Raw genomic sequence first — 23,568 nt, 5'->3', positions numbered from 1 at the left:
TCTCTTGTAAACTTCTTGCTCTTCCTGCCTAGAACTTCTAGACAGGGAGGATTGCTAAAAGTCTCAGTGACATTTTGGATTAGAACAGCACTAGCACTATTAATGTTGAGGGCTCAGTTTCCACTGAAGGCAAATTTCTAATTTTTTCTCCTTTTATCACATACAATTAGTACAGTTGGGTGGGCTGGAGGTCAAGGGTGAAGGAAATGGAAACTGGAGAGGAGCATGAGAGTCATTCATTCTTCAGGGAGCAATAGTAGGTGAACTTCAGCTAGAGCAGGCTATGGATGCTGGCTAGGCTATGAACACTTGCTATCAGTCCCAGGGCTATCAGTTTTACAGTGCTAAACCATTCATGGACTCAGCTATAGTATGATTGAGCCTCATGGTTAAGAGGCTGAAATGTCATTAGATTCAAACAGCCAAATCCATTTTGTTGTCTTAGTTTATAACAGAGAACTTAGCTGAGCATATTGAAAACTGCAGAAACAAGCAAATATTTTTTATAACCAAATTTGAATGCAGTGAACTTCATACAAAAGATTGGTGTAAGTATGAGTCCTCAGTTTTTATGGACTCCATCATTAGAGTACAGTCAGATGTGTCAGGGATGCCATCGGATGACTTAGATCCTGAGGTAAACCATTGCTATCTGCCAAGTTTCACAGAGAAGTGTCTACTATTTTTATAACATTAAAAAGTGGAACAACATCAAGTTAATTCTCATACAAAAATAGGTCAGGAACAGACTGTGACATGTAATAGACACTAAATTACTTTTAAAAGAAAAGCAGTAATGGAAACCTAAGAAGTCTTTGCTATTATCCAGCCAGTAAGTTGTTTACTTGAGGAGTACCTCTTTATAAGGGCAAGGCATTAATTCAGGGTAGGAAAGTACTCAGTAGTATGATCTATTTTCTCCTTTCCTTTTCTTTTTCTATTTTTAAAAAACCCTCTACTTCTCTGCCAATATTGTCTGGAGGAGAGAGCCTCTAGAATGTTGTCCACACTCAGAACTCCGACAGTGGCTTTAAGATCAGCACACCTCTAAGCATGGTGCTATTTGTCTGAGTCCTATTCCTGTTGCTAGAAGAGGAAGTTTGAATATGTAAGGAATGGGAATTAATAATTAACAGTAATTAATGGGGACACTACTTGACAACTACTATTGGATAGAGAGATGTAATCAAGAAGCAAAGAAGAATATGTGACTTTTTTGTTCTGCTACAGGTCTTTAATAAAGACTTTATTAAACTTTATTAAAGTTTTAATTAAGCTTATAATTGTCTGATGAAAAATATGCAAAATTTAAGATTAGAGATTATTTCTGTGCTGTTATGGTTATAACTATGAGTAATATGAACTTATGCAGCTTTTTTCACTGATCTCAAACTTCTCTGCAAAGTTGTGTAAACATTATTATGGTTATCTTACAAATTAGGAGACAAACACCAAATGTGAGTAGTGCCCAAGGCCACAAAACAAAGAGTAGCAGAACTGGGAATAGAACTCGTGTCCTGACTCCCTGTTCTTTACACTAACTAGATTAATTCTCGTATTTTATTTAGTTCATACAATGTGCTGAGAGAATCATTTTAGCAATATAACAAATAATGCAGCATACAAGAGAACTAGCATAAGTCATCATTCCACTGGTGCGGTTTATCATAGGCTGTTGTATCATAAAAACACTATTTCTTCTCTGTCTACATTAAATTTTAATGGCCTCCTGCTGGTTTCAGGAATAGAGTCAAAATAGCTCAGTCTTCTGCACATGCAGTTCTATATATTTTTTTAAAAAGACTATCTGCTTAATTTCAGCTTTAATGTACTTTGCAAATGGAAAACTGTTTTGAAGGGGGCTGGACTTATGACCTCTCGAGATCGCTTCCAGCCCCACAATTCTATGATTCCCTATTAAGTGGAAATCTGAGCTGTTGCAAATGGTCTTTCAAAATTAAATCCATATGCACTTGTGCTTTCTATAATACAAGGAATACAGGGATATTTAAACAGACTGAAGTTTTGACTGACTCTTCTAAACCTTTACTTTTAATATTTTGTCTAAAATCATATAATAAAAATAGGAAAAATGGTCATTTGTTATTTTTGAACAACTCTGTCTAAGTTATGGAGTCAGAGACCAGACTAATATCAAAGAATGACCTGTTGAGCTCAACTTGAAATAAATTCTCTGAATTATAGTGTGTATGGATGCTTATATCTATGCGTCATATTTTCATAAACTTGAGTAAACTGTGAAATATTTCAGACTTCAGAATGTAACTAAATATCTGGCTCTTAGTACCAACAACACAAGTCTTTCCCTGAGGTTGATCATCAAACCTTGTGAATTGTTCCTGATTCAAATCACTAGATTGCAGCAGGAGCTGTGTGAGAGCTATGTAATTTCTAGAATTGCTTTTTTGGTTAATACAATATGAGAAAAAGGTGGGAAAGAGAGGATTTGATGATCAAACCAAGGACAAAGAGTTAAAAAGGCCTGTTGTCCCATCAAGCAATTGTTATTTGACAGAAACTCTCTTTTGCAAGTCTGATTATGTAGGTAGTGGTTCAAATTCAGGGTTCCTGGCCATTTGCTATTAATAGAGAAGGCAGATAGCTTTATATTCTACTTCTGCTACCTGACGACACTAAAACACTATCTTCATTCCTATCTGTAAAGTACAAACTACCTTGTTGGCACTAAACATTGGAAAAAAAATTCAGTCAAAGAAACTATGTTAAAAGAATCTTCCTTTTGGAGATGAAGTCAGAAGACTATAGAAGCCAAAGTAAAGTTTCCACATGTGTACTTAACTCTGCCCCATTGTCCTTAAGCATTATGATACATAGTCAGGTTCCTGGACCTGCTCCGGTGGCAAAAAGTAGCCAGAAATGATACAGATGTAATCCCCTGATTATTTCCCCAGGTATGCCACCCCCTTCTAACTTCCAGAATAGAGAGCATGCTCAAAGGACAGAAGGAATAGCCCAAGTGCTACTGTGCTCCAGCAATCTCCAGCTACCAGAACACCATCTTGGGCCCATAGGCAACCAGAGGTAATTTAAAGCAGACTGGTGGCTGCTCTAAGTTACACCAGTAACCATGCTGGTGCTGAGCTAGCCCAAGGAAAGGGGACTTGAAAGATGGCTTCAAATTTTCATTAAGCTTTTGCTGCTAACAAAATATGGGAAAAACCTACACAATGTTCATTATGCAGCTTTTAATATAGTGAACTACACTGAAAGGCCATCCACTAATTTTCAACTGTCTGCATTGCTCTATGATGACTGGAGTTCACTTAACCAGCAGTTTCCTCTCACACTGAAGTGAGGTGGTTCTCACAAGTTTAAGTGCTAACTTGACTTTTTGAATGAAGAACAGAAGTGCAGGTTTTTCCTCAGTGATCAGCAATCTCCCCTTCAATCATTAATTCTGGTGGCATGGTCAGTCTTCCTTGCTGATATCTCTGGGCACCTAAACTACTGAACTCTTCTCACCAAAGGCAGAATATAGATATTTTGACCACATGTAACAGAATATGTGGAAACTGTTTCCCCAAAGCAAAGAGAGAACTTGTCGTTTTCAGATTTCATCAAGGAGATTTCTTTCATCAGGGAAAGAAAGAGGTTCCTAATACAGATGAAGAATTTCAGGCCTAGCTGTCACACTATTTTCCTAAAAGAAAAGGAGTACTTGTGGCACCTTAGAGACTAACAAATTTATTTGAGCATAAGCTTTCGTGAGCTACAGCTCACTTCATCGGATGCATCAAGACTAACAAATTTATTTGAGCATAAGCTTTCGTGAGCTACAGCTCACTTCATCGGATGCATCAAGACTAACAAATTTATTTGAGCATAAGCTTTCGTAAGCTACAGCTACATCCGATGAAGTGAGCTGTAGCTCACGAAAGCTTATGCTCAGATAAATTTGTTAGTCTCAAAGGTGCCACGAGTACTCCTTTTCTTTTTGCGAATACAGACTAACACGGCTGCTACTCTGAAACTATTTTCCTAATTACCCACAGCAGAGAAAGAAGTGGCTACCAACCCCTTCATCCAAAATGCTACTACCTGGCAGTACCTGGCCCACTGTAAAATACTGACAGTGCTGTTTTGACAGATGGTTTTTTTTCTAGACAAAACGTAACAAATTTTAGCTGCATCTGAAAAAGGAGAGCATAGCATTTCATTGCAGAAGCCTCAAAAGTTCTCTTCTCATTTTCATTCTTGTTTTTGTGACTCAAGTTAAGTTGTTTTTCTCACCATGACTGTCGACACAGAATAATTGTCTGATCAAAAAATTACTTAAGACCATTTCCTCACTTCAACCCTAGTGTCACCAAGACAGTCCCATCCATGACACTGAGCCTGAGTATACTATAATTTTGATACCTTCTTTATAATTAAAATGTCTACAATAGTTATTTTTGGTATGGTTATTGTTTCTGGGCCACGTCCTCAGCTGTTACAAATCAGCATAGCTTTATTACAGTCAGATTTACTGCTGCTGAAAATCTGGGCCTCCAAATTTAGACTGCTCTGGATTAGAAGTCTTGGGGGAAGGTATTACAAAATATTTCTTAGTCTGGAAGGAAGTCACACGTTGGGGAACTCTGTAGACAGATCTCCCTGCTTACAGGTGTCTGTCTAGTATCTTTTCTGAATTGAAGATATCACTGTATCTCTGTCTAGCAACAAAAAAATTCCCAATTGTGACATCATTTACATTATGGCACAGCTTTTGAAAAAAGTGGTGGAAGGAAATTCCCTTTCAAGTTACTTTAAAACTAAATTGGGCAAATCAGTGGAGTATCTATTGTAGGGATCAGCCCTGCAATATATATATTGCTTATAAGGCCTTTTCCATCTCTAAACTTCTGTGTTCTATTACTCTGTTTTGAGAATTGATTGGAAAAAAAATATTCTGTCCAAAAATGATTTCTCTTTCCTTTGGGAAAGAGATTTCCGCAACACTCTTCAAAGTTCAATAAATGTCACTCAAAGATAAAATTAATCTCTTTGTAAAACAAAATGGTCCAATAAAAACAGCCATTAATATAAATAAACCCATGAAAGTTGCAAAGTTATTTAAGTCTCAGTTATGGTGCCTTTCTTCAAGAGGATCAGTTTAAAGTCCTATGTCAAATTTCTACCCTGCTTGCATAAATGCACTTGGGTGGGGACCCTCTTCCACCTCTGAGAACCTGGCAGGATAACAGGATACCAGACTCACCTAGCAGAGGGACCCCAACTCACACACCCAGCTCTGTTCCACAGCTCTGAGGAGTCATGGATTGCAGGTGTGAGGGAATATCCACTTTTTATATGCTGCACTGGTAGCCTGGCATGGAGGTGGTGGGGGGGAATGTTGCTCCATCTTAGAACACCCACAAGGTGACCCACTCAGGGTGTTCCATCCTGGTACCCAGAATCATCCTACATCATGACTACAGCTTTGTTCCCTTTTCTTGTAATGACACCTGAACGCCTTGCAAGGCCAGAATTTGTTCTTAGTTTCTGTTTCCAATATACCTTTCTCTGGAAACTCTGCTTTCACATTTCCTACCTGTGCCAGCACATGTCTGTGATGTAGCTGGAATATTTTGGGGGAACATCTGAATGGGTCAAATAAACAGATGTATTTCTTATCTTATCATTTTTGTCAGTAAGTCCATTGCATTGAACTGCAAGTTTACAGGATAGCTAATTACTCAAATAGATCATGTTGCTCAAATGTGATAAGTTCTCCAGAATGTTGCACTGTAATAATGATTGAGCTTGCTTGGAGTACTAATATTCTCTTCTACAGCTAAGCTCTAATGTTAAAAGTACACATAAAACCTCATGAAAACATTTTAAAAAATCTTAAATAACTACAGTGTGTCGGAGTGAAAGGTTCAGTTCTGTAACATTCAAACTGAGACAGAACTGGCAAAGCAATTCTCTGAAGTATAAAATCTCTCTGAACAAATGCAAACTGGCTTTGTTGGAAGTGCCAGCCTTGTTGCTCTTAGTATGCCAAACTCTAACCAGTCCATAGAGGAGAAACCTAAGCCATGGTTTTACTGAAGTGAGTGAAGCATCTCCTGAAGAGTCCAAAAGCAAGAGGCAGAAGTGTCCATTTGGAGTCCATTTAAAAAAAATTAAAATCCCTATTTACTTTGAGACCAGCCTACACCTTCTAACATATTGCAAGCATTCCTGACTGCATTTTCCCCGACTTCTGGACTAGAGGTGGGCGAAAGTTTTGGCTGGAACTTTTTGGGGGGTGATAACTGCAGATACTGTGACAGTGAAACATTCTGCAAATTCATGTGTGTTGTGCCAAATTTTTTTTGGTTTAAAAAAAATTCTTTAAGTCAATATTATGATTTTTTTCAATCCCAAACAACTTTTTGTTTCAAAACGTTATTTTATTTTCTTAAATGTTTAAATAATACTCAAAATCTAAATGTTTTGTTTGACTTCAGACTATTCCCTCCCTGATCTTTCTGAATTGCCAGCAAATAGAAAAGTCTGTTCACTCAGTTCAAACCTTGAGCCTTAGCCATTGCCTGCTGAAACAGTATGACGACTTGTGGTTCAGCGCAAAGAGGAAGAAGTTAGTATTGTTCCACCTGTTTAAGGGTAAAGTGTTTGGGATTGGAAAAACTACAGGGAGTACATGAGGCTAGAGAGCATGTGAACTGTGCAATCACTGCATATGGTGAAAATAAGTCACAAAAGCAGGGACTTCTATGGAGAAAAAATACATGGTGACATAGGCTATCCAGAAAACATTTTGCAACCAAAAGTGTCTTGTTGATAAAGTGTCTAAACAAGTAGGAAAACAGTGTCCCAGTGTATGACAGTACTTGGTGAATTTTCCATACATCATACAAAATTGAATGTCTCAGAGGCTTTTTTCAGATTTACCCATTAAGTTGATGTGCAGAAAATGAATGGAATCAATGCAGAGTGAGTCCTTGAGTCAGATCTTTTGTGTGTAGACACCATTCACCATATTTAATCAAAAATGAAAGCAAATGTGGCCTTGAAAATACCAGAAAAGAGGGCAACACTTGCTGTGATGGTAGATAAATCCACAATTTCAGGCAGATACTCAATCCTGACATTGTGACTTAAGGCAGTAGTAAGTGTCTTTAGATTCAGCACCATTCTCTCTCTTACTGGAGCTCATCCTATTGACTGATTGTTGCACTTCTCCTGGATTGTATAAGGTGCAATCAATTCACTGAACACTGCAAAACTGCTGGATTTCCTTACCATCTGATGGAGTATCTGTCAATCTGGAGAAAAAAAAAATCTGGAATAATTGCTGGTTTATTAATCACACTTCCAATCTCTTCATCTGGTATTATTGCAGTCACCTGCTCGAATTTGCTGTTGGAGACATGGCAGAGATGTCAATGCAATGACTCACACATAGGTATTCTGACAAATTTTGTTCTCTCTGTAACTTCGCTTCCAAATATAAGAAAGAACTCTGTGCCTGTGCCAAGAGTGGAGATACAGCTCAGCACCACTGGCAAGATCCTGGACATCTGCTGAATGGCCTCAAGAGAAGTCCATTGAGGCCATCTGGAATGCATAACCTGCTCTTCAGAAGCACTAAAGTAAAGCCTCTGATGACCAGATCAAAGATGCAAAACAACGATGGCTCTCCAATGTGCTGAAGAGGCAGAGCAGGCCAACCCCCACATGTCATTTTATGATGTTAATTATAGCATGGACAATAAATTGAAATTCATTCATCCTAGAGCATTTTGCCAGACCCTGACAAACAATAGGGTATTCTGACAAGGACATCAACACCTTGACATCTGTGTCTGATGTGTGTGCAGAATTTTGACCTGAAAACCCGGCTTAATGTGGCCATATGTGCTTTGGGCACAAGAGAAATTCTGCAAAAGATCTAACATGAATGACATGGAAACAGTACAACTGTCCCAAGCCTAGAAAGATTGTGGAGGGACTTATGCGCCAAAGCACTTGAGAAGACTGACAACTGTAATTGCAACAATTCTCATTTCCACAGCTGGATTGAGAGAAGATTCAACAGCACAAACAATAACATACATCCTATTCCCTCCAGCCCCTCTTGGTTATAAGCCTGTCTGCACTGGTTTGTGAATCTCATTGAGACACCTGTCAGCAAGTATGATCCAAGAAAACACGAGAGTATGGCTTTAGAGTGAATGGCAATCAGTTGATGTCATTGCATTGGAAAAAAAGAGAGAGGCAATCACAATCTACTTTGAGTGGCTTATTTTGAGTGGCGTCTAAGAACATAAGAATGGCCAGACTGGGTCAGACCAAAGGTCCATCCAGCCCAGTATCCTGTCTGCCGACAGTGGCCAATGCCAGGTGTCCCAGAGGGAGTAACAGGCAATGATCAAGTGATCTCTCTCCTGCCATCCATCTCCACCCTCTGACAAATAGAGGCTAGGGACACCATTCCTTGCCCATCCTGGTGAATAGCCATTAATGGACTTAACCTCCATGAATTTATCCAGTTCTCTTTTAAACCCTGTTATAGTCCTAGCCTTCACAACCTCCTCAGGCAAGGAGTTCCACAGGTTGACTGTGCGCTATGTGAAGAAGAACTTCATTTTATTTCTTTTAAACCTGCTGCCCATTAATTTTATTTGGTGGCCCCTAGTTCTTATATTATGGGAACAAGTAACTAACTTTTCTTTATTCACTTTCTCCATACCACTCATGATTTTATATACTTCTATCATATTCCCTTTAGTCTCCTCTTTTCCAAGCTGAAAAGTCCTAGCCTCTTTCATCTCTCCTCATATGGGACCTGTTCCAAACTCCTAATCATTTTAGTTGCTCTTTTCTGAACCTTTTCTAATGCCAGTATATCTTTTTTGAGATGAGGAGACCATATCTGTATGCAGTATTCAAGATGTGGGCATACCATGGATTTATATAAGGGCAATAAGATATTCTCAGTCTTATTCGCTCTCCCTTTTTTAATGATTCCTAACATCCTGTTTGTTTTTTTGACTGCCGCTGCACACTACGTGGATATCTTCAGAGAACTATCCATGATGACTCCAAGATCTCTTTCCTGATTAGTTGTAGCTAAATTAGCCCCCATCATATTGTATGTATAGTTGGGGTTATTTTTTCCAAAGTGCATTACTTTACATTTATCCACATTAAATTTCATTTGCCATTTTGTTGCCCAATCACTTAGTTTTGTGAGATCTTTTTGAGGTTCTTCACAGTCTGCTTTGGTCTTAACTATCTTGAACAGTTTAGTATCATCTGCAAACTTTGCCACCTCACTGTTTACCCCTTTCTCCAGATCATTTATGAATAAATTGAATAGGATTGGTCCTAGGGAACACCACTAGTTATCCCTCTCCATTCTGAAAGTTTACCATTTATTCCTACCCTTTGTTCCCTGTCTTTTAACCAGTTCTCAATCCATGAAAGGTCTTCCCTCTTATCCCATGACAACTTAATTTGCATAAGAGCCTTTGGTGATGGACCTTGTCAAAGGCTTTCTGGAAATCTAAGTACACTATGTCCACTGGATCCCCCTTGTCCACATATTTGTTGACCCCTTCAAAGAACTCAAATAGATTAGTAAGACATGATTTCCCTTTACAGAAACCATGTTAACTTTTGCCCAACAATTTATGTTCTTCTATGTGTCGGACAATTTTATTCTTTACTATTGTTTCAACTAATTTGCCCGGTACTGACGTTAGACTTACCAGTCTGTAATTGCTGGGATCACCTCTAGAGCCCTTTTTAAATATTGGCGTTACATTAGCTATCTTCCAGTCATTGGGTACAGAAGCTGATTTAAAGGACAGGTTCCAAACCATAATTAATAGTTCTGCAATTTCACATTTGAGTTCTTTCAGAAGTCTTGGGTGAATGCCATCTGATCCCGGTGACTTGTTACTGTTAAGTTTATCAATTAATTCCAAAACCACCTCTAATGACACTTCAGTCTCTGACAATTCCTCAGATTTGTCACCTACAAAGGACGGCTCAGGTTTGGGAATCTCCCTAACATCCTCAGCCGTGAAGACTGAAGCAAAGAATTCATTTAGTTTCTCTGCAATGATTTTATCGCCTTTAAGTGCTCCTTTTTTATCTTGATCGTCCAAGGGCCCCACTGGTTGTTTAGCAGGCTTCCTGCTTCCAATATCCTTAAACATTTTGTTGATACCTTTTGAGTTTTTGGCTAGCTGTTCTTCAAACTCCTTTTTGACTTTTCTCATGAAATTTTTACACTTAATTTGGCAGTGTTTATGTTCCTTTCTATTTACCTCACTAGGATTTGACTTCCACTTTTTAAAAGATGCCTTTTTATTTCTGACTGCTTCTTTTACATGGTTGTTAAGCCACGGTGGCTCTTTTATAGTTCTTTTACTGTGTTTTTTTTAATTTGGGGTATACATTTAAGTTGGGCCTCTATTATGGTGTCTTTGAAAAGTGTCCATGCAGCTTGCAAGGATTTCACTGAATGCATCCGATGAAGTGAGCTGTAGCTCACGAAAGCTTATGCTCAAATAAATTTGTTAGTCTCTAAGGTGCCACAAGTACTCCTTTTCTTTTTGCGAATACAGACTAACACGGCTGTTACTCTGAACTCTAATCACTGTACCTTTTAATTTCTGTTTAACTAACCTCCTCATTTTTGCATAGTTCCCCTTTCTGAAATTAAATGCCACAGTGTTGGGCTGCTGAGGTGTTCTTCCCACCAGAGGAATGTTAAATGTTATTATATTATGGTCACTATTTCCAAGCAGTCCTGTTATAGTTACCTCTTGGACCAGATCCTGCACTCCACTCGTGGGTTCCTGTACCAGCTGCTCCAAATGGACAGAGTTTGGTGTGTGGGTGGAGCTTGGAAGAGTACCATTTATTTTCACTCCTCTCCCCGTCCCAATTTGAACACAAAGCATTTGCAGTGTTTTATATCAGCATTAAACAATTTACATACTAGTATAAGATTTCAGCCTTTCAGTGGCATAAGAAAGCAGCATGCGTGACTAGCAATCATCAAGCCATTAGCTGATTGTCAAGATCTCTTCTTTGTTTAGTAAACTCTACTTCACTCTGATATACCATATAAGCACTGAATAATCCTTTAAAATGTATATAGCCATGCAACATTAATACCTACTTCCAAAAATAAATGAGATCTAAAGGTTCTGAAAGAGACTATTTTATTCAATGTTTTTAACACGGAGGCTGAAACGGAGATTGCATCTGAAGTAGCAGGATTACATCCCTCTCAGTCTGAGTAAGTGAATCTAGCTGGGAACTGTTCCTCCCCTTCAGTGAGGAAAAAAATACTGACTAGTAGGATGGCGTCTTTGACAAATTGATCCCAATTTGCTTGCTTAACGCAAATAACACTACAGTAAAGTGAAACATTAATCTCTCCTTTTAGCCTCTCTGTTTCCTTTGGTAGGCAGATGCCAGTATTTTGCTATTATTTTAAACCTCCATAATTAAGCAATGGTTCAGTGACTTAACTTCATGGACCACATTCTGTTTCCTTTCACTGTGGTGAGTTCAGTGGTTTTACTCCAGATTCACACCGAAACAAGGTCAGAATCTAGCCTGATGTGTGTTAACTTTGATAAAAACTGTCCAGTGATCAGAGCACTGAAACCCTATGTGTTTCCAGGCAATTCTTTAACAAGAGCTTGACACTTGAGTATCTAGGAATCTATGTGAATAAATGAATATCCCTTGCAAATCATGGGACCTTCTTGACAGGAAAGATATGAAAACTTATAACTGGACTGTAGTAATGAAGACTTTTCATGAATCCACTGCATTACAAATAATTCTTCTGCCTCACATTTATTTTGCTGCCCTTGTCTGTACTACATACCTAACTATTTACTTAAAGAAAGTGCAGTTATCGCTGAACAAGGGAGCTGATCACATCGTTCCTCATTTTGACCATTCTATCTGGAGCACATATGCTGTTATGCTGCTCAACTGACCTGCATTATAATAACCACTTTGTACTAAGGCCCATCAATTCAAGTATTATTTTTACAGCTGGGCAAAAATTTTCAGCTGAAACTCTTTTTCAGCCAGAAATGCAAATTCAGCAACACTGAAGCATTTTGTCAATTTGTCTGTTCCAATGAATGGTCTCAAGAAAAATCCGTTTACATTTTTCAGTTTGAAATGACTGTTAATTTTTAATTTTAATCCTTTAATTTTATTTAAAAGAAAAAAACTAATAAAATATTACTTTAAAACATGACCAGACCTGAGATCTATCTAGTTCAGTGTCCTATTTCTGACATAGCAGCACCCAATGCTTCATAAGAAGGCATGAGAACCCCTGTAGCAAATAATAATGGAATAACTTCCTGCTCGGAAGAGAGATTTTCCTGACTGACAAGAAATTAGTAATTGGTTTATTCATTAGAGAATTTTGGGATTAGAAGATGGTGGGAATGGGGAATATTGGGTGGCAGGAGGGAGAAGACTGATTCAGTGAGGACTCGGCTAGGAGATGGAAGAGAGAGGATGGAGGGGCGTGGCAGGGGGATTGGGCTGTGTGGTAATGGGAGGCAGACAGGACTGGGACAGGGGCAAAAGGGTCTGAGAGCACACTTTGCTCTGGAATAGAACCCAAGATACTTGAGTTTCAACTTTCCTGTTCTATCAGCAAATGTCTGTGAAATCCCCTGCCGAAGTGTCTCATCTCTTCTAGTGTTGGTTCACATAGCAGATGGCAACCTATTACTGCCATCAGTTATTCTGTTAGCTCAAGTGGCAAAGGTATGTGCAGTGCATCTAAAGGTTCCAGCCCTGTTCATGTGGATGTCAATATGATGCCACATGATGGAATTTCTGTATCTTTCGTTTTCTTTTTAAAAAACCTAGGAAACCTCTCTTCCTCCCCCACGTCTCTCATCATTGATTTAAAAGAACATTATTATGGTTATCAAATCTAGCACTCAAAAATTAGGGAATGTTGGGATTAACATTAATTGTGTAATTTTAATTCAGCCCCCATGTGCATATATATTATGATACAATTTTCAGTTACATGATTACATACTATTTTTCCACAGGAACCCTGCCTGATTCAGTGCACAGGAGGGGCTGTGCTCTGCGGATTAATAAGGGTTGTATAATAAAGGAGCATGTTAGCTGTAGGACCCTGTCTCATTTGTAGTGAATGAGGTAGGGGATTGCAGGATGAGAGGATGGTCTCTTTGTTAAGGCAGTTGAATGCTGTGGTGGGGAACTGGATTCTATCCCTACTTCTGCCAGAGAGCTTGCATGTGATGCTAGTGAAGTCACTAAACCAAACTTTTCACAGGTGGCCATGGATGTCCAACTTGAAACCCTTGTGCTCTGATCTGCGAAGGTGCTGAGCACTTGCAGCTGAAGTCAATGGGACCTGTGCTTTGAACATATGAAATTAGGTATCCAAAACTTGTGGATACTTTTGACCTGATCTCTTTACTTTAATTAAAAAATTTTCATAATACCCCCGTGAGAGGAGTGAATGGAATTATCTGTATTTTACAGAACGAATGTCTGAGAAGAACGGTGATATTATAATGATGAGCACCACAGACAAGCCCCTAGGGAAATTAATAATTATATTTTCAGAGCAAAGTTTGAATAGTGTGCAGTAAATACGACTATTTTTAACAAGGATAAAACAAAATATTGGACAGATTTTTTTTATTCAGTGAGCACTGTCCATCCTGTGCACTGAATATTTCCCAGACCTCCTGTCTCAGTCTGTGATCATGTAATTATAGACTGTATCACAATGCATACTCACCTGGGGCGGAATTAAGGTTGCATAGGTAATTTTAACTCTAGCATTTTTGAACTTTTGAGTGATTGACTTTACATTAAAATTGACTATGTTTAAGTTAATTCTAGCTCGTGTAACTAATGTCTAATCCATTTTGGGTTTCTGCTCAGCACCATGATATATTATGGCAATAAGTTCCATAGGCTGTGTTAAGGGGAAAAAACCTCCTTTTATTCATTTTGTGCGTTGCCTTTAAATTTCTTTCCCTTTACCCTGGTTCTTGCACTATGAAAAATGGAAGATAGGAGTGCTTGATGTGCCTATTCTATACCATTAATTTTTTTATATCCCTCTATTATGTCTTATTTTGACTTTAAATAGTCCTAAACTTTTCAATCTCTCTTCGTATCAGTACTGGCTGGTGCTCAAAATAGCAGATCGTAAGACGCCCCATTTCCCCCAAACTCTCCTTGAGAGGTTTAATTTTATGTTCACAGTGGAAAAACTGAGGCACGGGTCAGGAGTCTCAGATAAGTGTTTTGTTTGCTGATATAGGACGATGAAGGGAAGTGGAAAGAAATAGGGTGTTTTTTCTCTTCTCTCACCCTCCCCTCCATTTCAGAGGGAAACATGGGGACACTGCACTATAAATGGCAAGGTGGTAGAAAACCGTATTTATCCTGCTGTCACCTCTTTGTTGTTCTCCCCTAACTCCAACCTTAGTGTAACCACACCATTTCTTCCTGCTGTGTTCTTTAGCGACAGCACAGCACCCCACCAGTCCACCCATTTCCTCATTCCCCAATGGACTCCTTTCCCATTTGCACTCAGTCCTGCCCATATGACCCATCATCCTTCCACTTCAGAACCTGCTAATGTTCCCTGGTCCTTTCAGCCCAACTCCCACCTGCTCAGAAATCTTCTCTCCCCACCACACCTATCCCCTCAGACTGAAAACTGCTCTTCTTTCTGCTTAATCTCTCTATAAATCAGAGCCACTCCTTCATCTCTGAATCCTCATCTAACACCCCTACCCTCCATGCACCCCTCCATGCTCAGAAACTCATCCCCAGGCTGAGAACCCATCGCCCTCCTACCTGGCATCCACGATTAAGTCTCTCAATTCCACCTCCTTTACTGAGCTTGAAGTAGCAGGAGCAGAGGCAGCGGAGAGAGACTGTGATACAGGAAGCCCTATAACTCTGAATCGGCTCTACAGAATCCTGTATTCTGTTCTGTGCTGCCTCCTGCTGCATGAAGCCTATGTGCTCCAGTTCCTAGCCCCACAAGGAGATGCCAGTGGCAGCCAAATGTGCTGTAGACTCTAAGGGTTGAAACTTGGTGGCAGCAGATGTTACTGATCCCTGAAGTACTTCAATGCATCCAAGGCTGTGTATGCAGAGTGGGCGACAGCAATGCCATTATAATGGGGTTAAGCCCCACCAGTCCCTAATGATCAGCTACCCATCTATATTTTTCATAGGTTAAAAAAAGGTTAAGGTTTTAAACTTTATTTGTAATGTGTTCTCACAGCATGATGATACTACACACTAATATTAAAATGAAGTACACAGTATGTATGTATGTATTCCTTGTCACAAAAAAAATCGCTACCTATATTTACAGGTTCTCTTTTGTTAGAAGTCCATAACAGACCTAGTTATGCATTGCTTGCCAACCCCAAATTCCCACTAAGGTTCATGGGAGTTTTGGGTACACAAGAAATATGGGATTGGTAATTTGTCCTTAAACGCCAATGTTCAAGAAAGGAATTTTCTCATTCTCAAAATATTTAAGGATTGGAAAGCCTAAACAAAATACTAATAGTGCATAACTAAAATCCAAGGAATACATATTTCAATGTAAAAAATAAAGCAAAGATTGTTTAAACATACGTTTTTTCTAGCGAGAGTTTTAGTCTCATCTAAAAAGATGGGTTGTACTATCCTGACACCATTCTGGTCTCTCTTACAATGCCAGACTGTTTCTTATCAATATAATCCAAAAGAAAAAACGGTCTGCCTAAATATTTCATGTGTTCCAGTATTTTGTGTGTGTGTGTGCCACAGTTCTATATTTCTCTGGTGATTTGTTTCTTTTGGATCGTGTAGAATGTTCCTTAAGTACTCAATAAAATAACATAATTGTGATTTCATCTGTTCTGTTATGAAGTATAAGACAATATTATGTTTATGGTTAAATACAGCCTCAAGGACCTCACACAGTGCCAAACAAGTAAGTTGTTTTCAATTAAGGACATCAACTCAATGCTCAGTAAACACACAAGATTATTTATGTATGAGTTGGGGCTTGATGCTCTTAGAAAATGGGTATTAGGAGCATCCAGCTTGACTTGACTTTGGATTTAACTATCTTAAAAATTCAAGAATGATAAAAATATTGTGCCTATAATAAGGCTATGCCAGAGAAGATTTTGATAGTTAATTTTGTATTGCTTGTAATGTATGGATGCTCTTAATGATTCCATTAGAGTTTAAATAACAGAATTCAGCACAAATGTATTTCTACGGAGCAGCAGAAACATAATTTCTCTGGAACTGCAGCTGCTGTATTTGAAGATTAGGCTCTTACTATCCCTTAGGGAGATTACTGTCTCTGCCAGCTGACTTAGTTTTTATACAGCTAGTGATTTATTAGATTGCTTTGCTCTTAAGTGTGATAATAGGCCTTATGCTTAGCAAGGTTTAGAGACTTCCAGTGCATTAATATTTTATGGCAAATGACAGTCAAGACACATTTTGTTTACCTAACAAGACAAGACAAGCTAGAGCTGATGTGTATTGGAGATTAGCACATTTAACTTGTAGGAATTATGCCAATTATATCTTTGGTGCTTTTTAATGGCTTGCATAATTGTAATTTAACCATTTACAGATTTGGTGCATAAACATTGTATGCAAATTAGTATAGTTTATACCAGCATATTGATAGATGCATCCCTTCCACTACTGACTACAGCTCCGGCTACTCCATTGCATAGCATTAAATATCTTTTTTCAAAAATGTATTCGATTGGATGTTGCTATTAATGGAGGCTGAATTACAGGTGTAGGGATTCCACATTTAGTTCAGGCGATTCAGCCTATAATTAAACTGACTGAATGCTGTAGCTCACGAAAGCTTATGCTCTAATAAATTGGTTAGTCTCTAAGGTGCCACAAGTCCTCCTTTTCTTTTTGCGAATACAGACTAACACGGCTGTTACTCTGAAACCCGTCTTATGAAGGTAACTTGCTTGCTGCATTTGTCCCATGTGCTATCTAAAACAGTACTCTGGGTTCAGTGACTCAATCTCAATGACAGTAATAGCTTCTACTGCCCAAATAAATATTTCAAATTAATTAGTTTTCAACCGGTTGCCTTTATTTCTCCTCAACAAAGCAAATTCATCAACAAAGTCTACTTATTGTTTGTAATAGAAAAGACTGACTAAAGATCAAAGGTTGAGGCATCTGGAACTGATTCACTGTGCCTGAAAATTCTTCCAGTCCTTCTAGCTGTCATACATAGTGGAGAATACATTTAAAAACAAACAAAAACACACAACAACAACATAGGGCCTTATTCTGCTGTAGTGTAAATCACATGTAATTCCACTGAATTGCATTGCCCCATGGTACAACTGGTTTGGGAGAAAAATCAGGCCATATTAAAAACAACACCACCACCACGCTTTTAAAGGGAAAAAACCATGACATAAAAGCAAATAATATACTATAGGCACATACTATAGTATACTATAACCTTCTCTCTATACGTGTTAATTCCTTTTTTAATGATGTTCTGTACAATCCTCTGAGGGCTACAATAAACTCTAAAACCTTTGGGTTAGTATAATCTTTCTGCTGCTGGCACAGTGCCTATATCTGATTTAGTCTGGTGATATTTTTGTACACCACTTTGGAGAAACAGTTGGCCTTTTATTGATGGGATTTTATGGGAGCAAGTGCACATTTTAAATCAAATGAATATGCTTCAAAATAATGAGTACATACTACTGTTAAACATCATTTTTAGTTTAGTTTTTTCATCGTAAAGCTGCAGATACTAAATCAATTAGAGCTCTTGGAAAAATACCAATATATTTTGGCACTGTTTTTATGCTATTTTCGTTGAAATTTCCCATTAATTTCATGAAAAACAAACCCAACATTTGCATTGTAGGAAAACTGAAAATGTGTTTCCTCAAAACCCAAAAATTTTCCCCCAAAATATTTTGGTTTCCTTTTCTTTATCAAAAGCTTAAACTTTGTCAAAAATGAAATTTGTCTGTGAAAATGTTTGTTTTCAAAGAAAGGCCATTTCTAATCAAAATGATTTTTAATGAAAAAAAGTTGCCCAACTCTAATGCTAATACTAGTAAAGAGACATTATCTGAATTAAAGCGGTGATAGTCATGGCAGGGGCAGGAAACTGGGATTTGGACTAACTGGGTTCTGTTTGACCCTGGACTTGTCACTTTGTGACTTGGAACAAGTGACTTAATCTATCTGCTTTTCAGTTTTTAAGCAGGATGTTGGGAGACTTAATTGTTTGTAAAGTACTTTGAGATCCTTTGATAAGTGACATTGTAAAAGATTAAAGTATTGTATTACTTTTTATTTGTCTGTGTCTCTGTGTGTATTAATTATCAGTAATAATGACCACTTAATTTAGCCTAACCAATTTATTTGAGCATAAGCTTTCGTGAGCTACAGCTCACTTCATCGGATGCATACTGTGGAAAATACAGAAGATGTTTGTTTTTATACACACAAATCATGAAAAAATAGGTGTTTATCACTACAAAAGGTTTTCTCTCCCCCCACCCCACTCTCCTGCTGGTAATAGCTTATGTAAAGTGATCACTCTCCTTACAATGTGTATGATAATCAAGGTGGGCCATTTCCAGCACAAATCCAGGTTTTCTCCCCCCCCACTCCCCCCAAAACAAACCCACAAATCAGATGTCAAGAATTATAACATTCATAAACCAGTTGGAGAACACTTCAATCTCTCTGGTCACACGATTACAGACATGAAAGTTGCGATATTACAACAGAAAAACTTCTAATCCAGACTCCAGCGAGAGACTGCTGAATTGGAATTCATTTGCAAATTGGATACAATTAACTTAGGCTTGAATAGAGACTGGGAGTGGCTAAGTCATTATGCAAGGTAACCTATTTCCCCTTGTTTTCCTACCCCCCCCCCACCAGACGTTCTTGTTAAACCCTGGATTTGTGCTGGAAATGGCCCACCTTGATTATCATACACATTTGCAAGGAGAGTGATCACTTTACATAAGCTATTACCAGCAGGAAAGTGGGGTGAGGGAGAGAAAACCTTTTGTAGTGATAAACACCCATTTTTTCATGATTTGTGTGTATAAAAACAAACATCTTCTGTATTTTCCACAGTATGCATCCAATGAAGTGAGCTGTAGCTCACGGAAGCTTATGCTCAAATAAATTGGTTAGTCTCTAAGGTGCCACAAATACTCCTTTTCTTTTTGTGAATACAGACTAACACGGCTGTTACTCTGAAACCTGTTAATTTAGCCTGCTGTCTCACCAGCAGCTGAAATTGGTGCCGTGTACTACTCCACTTTGGCATTCTTCTTGGGATTCAGAGGCAGTGGGAGAAGGAGCAGTTACAGGGATGGAGATGATGATGATGAGCTCTGTCAGTCATTCAGTGAAACCTGATAGGATAATCCACAGAACTCTGGTAGTAGGAACTATTTCAGTCATGCCTAGTATAGAGCTAGAAGGAGCGATATGAAAAAAGTAGAAGCTAAAAAACAGAGGGTGTAGATCAAGAAAGTCAGGAAAGAGGTAGTGGAGATGCAAAAGTCAAGATCATGGCTCTAGTGTCTTCAGTCACTGCAGAATATAGTTGCTCAAAGTGTGGCCCATTGAATACTAAAACACTAACTCTCTGTAGATCGAGGGTAAGAGAAGACAAACATAACCAATTACATGTTTTCAGTGGATTCAAAAATAAGGATTATTTCTTATTGCATTCTTAAACAAATGTCATAGTGGTGTGAGTTTTTATTTTTCATAATCAACATGTATGTACATCTGTGTGTCAGTCAGGCATGGGTCTTATGCTCTTGGCAAGGTACCTTGGTGATGAAAAATGTGAGCAGTCTTGTTGCAAGGAATATGAAGCCACCTTAGCACGTACAGCTTGAGGGGGGTCACTGGTTATGATATATGTCCTGATGAGGTGAAAAGATGTGTGTGGACTAAATGGTAAGGAAGAAGTTTTAGATCAGTTACACAACTAAAGACATAAAGGAGGTTAGTCTTTCTCATTATACCATCCTATTTAGTGAAATTCTTAGGACCTATCCTTGTGGGGTTTCATAATGAGGCTGATTATAACTGGATTATTTCATTTAGGAACTATAGCTTGGTGAATACTTCAGAAAGTATTTGCAATATGCAGATTTATTTCAATGGTATTTGTGACCACATCTATGCACTTTCTACACACATTCCAATCAGCAAATTTTGGTTTGCAAAATGTTTGTGGAAAGGGTGTATTGCTAATACTCATGCGACTATGGCAACATAATTCATATGAGTTATTCACCCTAGAACCGCTTTGTACAGCTGTCTTGAAAGCTTTCTGTGTAGTCATGCAATATGGAAATGAAAAGAATACCTTATTTAGGCAACTAATCACAGTATGGAGAACAAATGCTTGAATCAATAATCTTGGCAAATAGTTTGAGAGCAATAGGCTGAAAAATTCACTCAAACCATATATTGAAATAATTTTGAGTAACAAATATATTTTGGAAATTGACATATGTTTGTTTATAGATAACTTGTGGACAGAAAATTACTTGTTGAATAAAATATCTACTCTGAATAGTTTGCCAGATTCTACTGTCAGGGAAATAAATACCTATCCTATACATTGTTTAAAAATACACAGTGAAACCCACGTTCCCAAAATTTAATGTTACAATGAAGAATCTTCTCTTTCATAACTGTTTTCATTTACTATACTTTTAATCAAAAACATGTTTACGTTCATGTTGCTTTCTTTTTTGAACACCTGCAACAATACAGTGAAAGCAATCCAAGAATTAATTGATTCTTTACATTTCATTTTGGTATTTGGATATATACTGCTGGATACTTAGCTAACAGTAAGCAGATACTTGTCAAAACATTGGGAATAATTAGTCCAAATGTTCATGACCTTTACCAGACAGCACACTGCATGATCTAAATAAATACATGCAGGGTGGGAAGGAGGGAAATTACATCATTTTACAGAAAATAAACTTCCCCTAGAGATCTGAAAAGTAAGGCCATTTATTACTGAAAGAAAGGAGCTTTTTAAAATGTATAACTTAATAAGAAATGTACTTTTAAAATCTACTACCTGACAAGAAAAACACAAAGACATGTCAGGAAAACATTTTAAAAGTTGTAGCACCTATTTATTTTTCAGGAAAATTTCCAAAGTATACAGGAAGTAGAAACCTTACTCAGAGTATTTTAGTTTATTGAGTTCTCTGTGCCTTGAAAATCACAGTAGAAATCTCAAGGGACTCCTATGAAGATGTATTACATCATAAAGTAAACTACGGATAGTAACCCATATTATTAAACTGTCAACATGCATTAGACTACAATTTGTCCACCATCCAACTCAACTTAAAGCCTCACTGTTAGCAGGAAGTTTAAACCATAAGGCTATTCTGTAATCATCTAAGGCCTAAGGTACTTTGGATATATGTTGTAATAATCACTGCACTGCTGCACTGCAGGACGTGTGAATTTCATTGGTTTAGGACTGGGAATGCTCAACCATTATGAGCAAGGATTCTGAAGGATTACCACTTAAAGGGTTTTATTAGTGATGCTGTAGATTTTATTTCACAGCATATTAACATAGGTTTGTGATAACAGTAGTAATGAAAAATAAATCTTAAAATGCAGTGCTTAAACCTTGTTTAATTTCCACACAACAAACCTGGGAAAGTGGCATTGCTTATAAGTTCTAAATTAGAGAAAGCAAGGATATTGCTTTGACTACTGAAATGCAAGAGATAAGTGTTACCCAGGAGGAAGTGTTACCCAGCAGTAGTTATAACAATCCCAGCCACAATAACATTCAGTGACAAGCAACAACTTATACTTGTATGTATTTGTCTAAAACATTATTCATTTCTAGAAATCCAGTCTGGGATCAATGCCTCACTGTGCTAGGCACTGTACAAATAAGTAACAAAGAAGAGTCCCTACCCCAGGGAGCTTACAATTTAGACATGAGACAAGGTGGAATAGGTGGCCAAGATGGACAAGTGGGCCAGGGGAGTTTGGAGAGTGAAGTCACAATAAAACAGGATTTAATATAAAAGCCAAAGTCTCAGCTCACCTCTTGCATCACTGGCAAAACAAAAATGGGGGACAACGGTTTGATACATGAGTAGATCTGATAGACAGGTGATAGATGTCCAGCATGAAGACAGTGGTGAGGCTATGCTGATATATTACTATGTAATATTCCTTTACCCATATGACCTGTATTAGAATTCTATTCCTGTGAAAGATACCATACAACATAATTATACTCTTCACAAACAAAAAATGGGGAAGGAAATCCAATAGGTTTGTCACCTAGAAAGAGTTATTTTCCAATCTAAACATAGGATTCTTGAGCAAATAGTAATACTATACAAAAGACATCAGCATCACTATTTTAAATCTAGTATACGTTAGAAGTGGTCAAAAACAGGGATTACGGTGGGAAATGGTAGAAATGTAAGCAAACTTCATCCACAATCCCAAAATATGGATGTTTTAATCATCACCATTATGTTCCAGCATAATATCCTATTGAAATGATTAAGGCATTAGTAAAATCTTGTACTTCCAAAACCTAAAGTTTGGGACTAAAATGACCTGTCCCTTTTTAACTTTTAAAATTGGGGGAGGAAAGGAGGGGGAAAATGGAGACTATAGTAATTGTCTTCTCAGATAGCATCAAACTTATATGCAAAAAGGAATCTTTTAAAATCATCTTTAGTCATTGAAGTTGGGACTAGAATATTGGATGTGATCATTCATTTTCTTCTGACCAAAATTTCCTTTCTTGGACATTTCTGTCCAACAACTGTCTCAGCAGGAAGCTTCACCAGTAGCATGTGAAAATAATTGAGGAACAAAAGCCTAATGTAAAATTGATTTACAATTTTCTTGAGCAGGATTTGAGTTGAAAATCTTGTTGCTACAGAGAAATTACAGCATGCAACACTCTGCTGCCAAGGAAAGCATCTGCAAGACCCATACTGTATTTCTAAACTGTAACATTTCCTGAATATATAAACATTTTGACCAGGTTGCACTTTTGCAAATTCCTTCCTAGGATGCTTCAGCCTTTCTGCCCTGGAAGCAGTAACTGCTCTGATTGAATAAGCTGTGATCTTATTGTTGGCTATAACCCCTGGCTTTGAATGCAACAGAGATGTAAGCTTTTAGTCACTGAAAGATATACACTTACGAAGCTTTTCCCCCCATAATGCTGGGTGCTTTAAAACCAAACAAAAAAGGGCTTAGGGTTAATTCTCTGTCTCTTCTGCTGTATATCTTCTGAAAGTACCTCATATTCACAGTATTTCATACATTTTAGTTATGTTGAGGGATAGGCCAAAAATATGGGAGACCTACTGTAAGGTTTGTCAATGATAATCCTTTGTGTTTATAGCATCTGAAAATCTCAGTGTTTAGGAACTATTAGCTAAT

This window comes from Lepidochelys kempii, chromosome 5 (genome assembly GCF_965140265.1).
Source record: "Lepidochelys kempii isolate rLepKem1 chromosome 5, rLepKem1.hap2, whole genome shotgun sequence".
NCBI classification, from domain to species: Eukaryota; Metazoa; Chordata; order Testudines; family Cheloniidae; genus Lepidochelys; species Lepidochelys kempii.
The sequence above is the reverse complement of the archived record's forward strand: the minus strand, read 5'-3'. Positions refer to the sequence as shown.